At 34.5% G+C, this 4,677-nt stretch overlaps 1 pseudogene; it reads right to left on the reverse strand.

Annotated features, from left to right (window-relative positions):
- Window positions 1-3,375: 3,375 nt before the first annotated feature.
- Window positions 3,376-4,422, reverse strand: LOC143604795 (putative sugar phosphate/phosphate translocator At2g25520 pseudogene; annotated as a pseudogene).
- Between the last annotated feature and the right edge of the window lie 255 nt (window positions 4,423-4,677).

Raw genomic sequence — 4,677 nt, forward strand, 5'->3', positions numbered from 1 at the left:
CGAGCACGGTTTTTCAGAAATGTCCACGCGTAACCCGCGGGACGGCATTACATTATTTAGCTCGTAGTGGCAGCGCCACTTTGCATGGACGAGTACGTTTTCCAGAAACGTTCGCGCGTAACCCGCGGGACGGTATTACTTATTCTGCTCGTAGTGGCAGCGCCACTTACACAGACGAGCACGGTTCCCAGTAATGTTTGCGCGTAGCCCGCCGAACGATTTTTATCAGAAATATGTGCCAGATCTATGTTTTCATACGGATTATCAAGTATATGTTTAGACATGAAATCAGAAATGTGTTTCAATATGATTTTTATCAAGACTATGATGCAATGCGATTTATAAAGTTACTAAAACTTGTGAACTCACTCAGTTTATACTGATTCAAATGTTTTACGTGTCTTTCAGGAGATAACTAGGTAGCGCATGGAGTCATACTTAGAGCACCTCACGTTGAACATCTAAAACTAGCTTTTTGGAAGATTTTAGTTCTATCCCTTCGATGCGCGTGGTTGTTCCCACCGCGCAAGGGGATATGGCGTGGAAATCTTCAACAGTTTTTATACTTGGATGTTTTTATGTAATTTTTAAACAATGTAATGTATTTGTATTAAACATTTCATGCGCAATGAAAATCTTACTTTGAATGTTTGCAATGGCCCGTGCTTAATTATCAATCCCCACTCGCGCGCGCCCGGCTGTTTCCGCCGCTCAGGGCCGGGTGTGACATATATCCATCAAATAATCGAGCACAAAGATCTGGAAATGGCAATAAGGCTGTTTTTAATGATGCAGCCTTCGGATTTCCCTAAACCCAAAGTAGAAAATGGCATAAGTTTTTGTTTATAACTTGATATTAAATAAAATATATGAACACACCTTCTTAAATTCCTCCCATTCCTTATTTGTTAAGGTGAGCGTGTTCATTTGAGCATTGTAAAGGTGTTTTTTAAATACACACATCCTATGTATTTGGCTTTAAGATTATCATAGGCATTTTTCATTTGTTTTTGATTCAACCCCAACCCAAACTTTTTCTTAAGAACACGTCCTAAGTTGTTCCATGAATCTTTTTGTAAACTCAAACATTTTCTACCTACCTTGTTTACCTCTTCAATGGAAATCTCTAATAAGCATTTTGATGCTCATTTGACCATTATTGTTTCTCTCCCATTTCTATTAAATAACAACCAAACCTAAACTTAATCAATATTCAAAACCAAAACCTAAACCTAAGTATCTATCTAACAAGATTCATAAGTTAAACCTAAGATAGAAAACAAGAATTGTTTCAATGTACAAACTTAATCTAAGAAATCAAACCAAAACATAATCAATATTCAAGTGGTCAATTAACATTAATCAACAACAAAGCTAAACCTAAGTATCTATCTAACAAGATTCATAAGTTAATCCTAAGATAGAAAACAATATATAATTGTTTCAATGTACAAACCTAATATAAGAAATCAAACCAAAACATAATCAATATTTAAGTGATCAAATAACATTAATCAACAACAAAACCTAAACTTTAGTATCTATCTAATAAGATTCATAAGTTAAACCTAAAAATAAAACAATAAGTATTTCAATGTACAAACCTAATATAAGAAATCAAACCAAAACATAACCAATATTCAAGTGTTCAGTTAACATTAATCAACAACAAAACCTAAACCTAAGTATCTATCTAACAAGATTAATAAGTTAATCCTAAGATAGAAAACAATAATTGTTTTAATGTACAAATCTAATACAAGAAATCAAACCAAAACATCTATAATATATATAAATGAAACCCCTAAAATCCTATGTGAAATGATGTGGTCGCTCCACTCTTTTATGGAACCACCAGATTGCTTGATTTTTAAATGTAGACCTCTCATTGATTTAACCCAAATTCATTGGTATGGGTCTTACCAAAACCACATAGCTCTTAAACGGGTTATAACATCTCATTAAATTAAAATTAATCTTACCAATTATTTGATATGAAAATCCTATAAAATAGGGATATACTAAAATTTAATATCCAATTTAAAAAAAAATATTATTTATAATTAATAAACAATTTTATAGTAAAAAACATAAGCGGGTCATGGGTCACCAAATCCAGATAGCTTTTAAACGGGTTATAACATATCATTTATTTATGAAACCCTTTCATCATCAAACCCTAAGTATATTATTAATTTTCTTACAATAAAGAAAATTAAAATCCAAAAAATAAATATTAAAAAACAAAAAATATAAAACAACCATTCTCTCAAGCCATCAGATGGCTTTACTTGCAAATGAAGGTTTCTCACGCAGTTGACCCGAATTCACGGGTAAAGTCTCACTAAACCCAGATAGCTCTTAAATGGATTATAACATCTCATTATATTTAAAATTAATCTCATAAAATATTTGATATGAAAATCCCATAAAATAGGGATATACTAAAAATTAATATCCTATTTTATTTAAAAAAAAGATATTATTTATAACTAAGAAACAATTTTATAATAAAGAAAATGAACGGATAATGGGTATCACCAAACCTTAAGTATATTAATTATTAACTTTCTTACAATAAATAAAATTAAAATTCAAATATACATATATAAATATTATAAACGAATAATGTAAAACAACCCCCGTAATACGGGGATAAAATCTAGTAATCAATATTCAAGAAGCTTACCTTGACAAAGAAGGTGGAGGATGTAGGAGGTTACTGGGCCGAGGGAGGTGGTGCTCGCCGGTGGTGCTCGCCAGTGGAGGTCGCAGGTGGTGCTCGCCGGCAGTGGAGGTCGCGGTGGTGCTCGCCGGCTGTGGAGGAGATGGTAGGGGAGGAGATGAAGGGGAGGAGATGGTAGAATGAAAGGGGGGCTAGGGTTTCGAATGAGATAGAAGATGCAGAAGACTTGAAAAGAGGAAGGTCCATGTCTTCTAGGATAAGAGGGTGCGAAGACGTTTATTAATGAGATGTCTTCAGAAAAACAAACAGTTTGCAAGCCTAAAGGTCTGCGTGTGGTTTGCGCGGTGCAGACATAAAAGACTAGAAAAATTTTCAGACAAAAAACAAACACCACCTAAGAGTTAGAACCGTCATTGGTCATATTGTTAATATGAGTTATTGTCACGCTATGGAATACTTTTCATTGACTTCACGTTCATTCAACTTCATGTTAAATCATGTGAATGTATACAAATAAAAAAAAGATAAAAATAAGTGGCACAAGCTCGAAAAACCGCGTGAGCTTTACAATCCAAGCAGACTTAAAACAACTTATTACACCAAATCAACAATACCAACTACCAGAAGATTAACATAAAACCACAAACAAACATACAAACGACATAATTAACAACCTTAAATCTAAACCATCAACTATCCGGTCGATTTTCGCCTTCTTGTTCCTCCAATAAAATCCCCGATTCATCACCAGCCGGTGCGACCTTGTTTTCCGCTTCTTTCGCCTTAAGCGCTTGTAACTTTTCATGATTATAATAACCAACGCCTAAAAACGCAATCACATACCCAAACAAGTTAATCTGTGTCACCGAATCTTTTATCACTGACCACGAAAACGCTATCAACAACCAATCTTTCACAACACCCGCCACATTCATAGTTAAAGTGGAAGTTTTCCCAACCAACATGAACACCGCAAGATTCAACCCGAATGCACATAATGCATTCGTCCCAAATATAAAAAAATCGAATCGAAAGCTTGAAGAATCCCTTAACTTAGGAAATTCCATAATCATCCACGGAATCGACAAGAAAAGCAAGCAACACGGGGCGACATAGTAAAGTGAGGCGATCGGGTTGAACGTGATCCCCTTTGAAGTTAAAAGAATCTGAATCAAAACCAATCGGGTCGCTTCAAACCCGACCGCACCCAATTGTAAAACCACACCAAACGGATCAAATCTCGCTTCACCATAAGCCGCTATCGCGACACCAAACGAGACCACAAGCATATTACTCATTGTCTTTGTTTTAAAATCTTCTTTTTTAAATAAAATCCCTATCGAATACACTGCGACGGGCATCAAGGCTTTGAGCATTTGAATAAACGAAACTGAGAGATAAACGTACGCTGAATTCGAAAGCCAAAGGCTTAGAGAATACAGAAACCCGATGGGGACAACTGAGTATATGTAAACGTTTCGAGTCATTTGAACTGGCTCGACGAATTCAAGGATATCAATAAGAACGTAAGCTAATGAAGAACAAAAGGCCATGTGGATCATGGTGAGTGAGATTGGGTAAGGCCAATTGTACATCTTTTGGTCTAGGATGTATTTGTTGTAAATGATAACAGTGAAGCTTAAGAAGATCCAAATTGTGACATATGTGTAGGTGATTATTATTTTCTTTAAAATGCTTTGGGTTAATGCTTCTTCTTTACCCATTTGTTTGATTTGGTTTGGAAATTTAGTAGAAATTATTGGTGTTTTTAAAGATGAAATTTGTTGAAGGAATTTTGGCTTCATGGTTTTGCATTTTATCAATTTGTTATGAAAAGGTTATTTATGTATTTAATAAAATACTTTTAAGTTCTTTCCATGCAAGATACACCGAGAATTTTGTACATGTATAAAAAGAAGCATCTTGCAAGGTAACAAAATTTATACGGAAAAACGATTAATAAAAATAAGCACGCAGCAATGAAGAAAAGA

The sequence above is a fragment of the Bidens hawaiensis genome, unplaced genomic scaffold, assembly GCF_021521415.1.
Source record: "Bidens hawaiensis isolate Kalapana, Puna unplaced genomic scaffold, B.hawaiensis_p1.1 tig00066713_1, whole genome shotgun sequence".
Classification (NCBI taxonomy): domain Eukaryota; kingdom Viridiplantae; phylum Streptophyta; class Magnoliopsida; order Asterales; family Asteraceae; genus Bidens; species Bidens hawaiensis.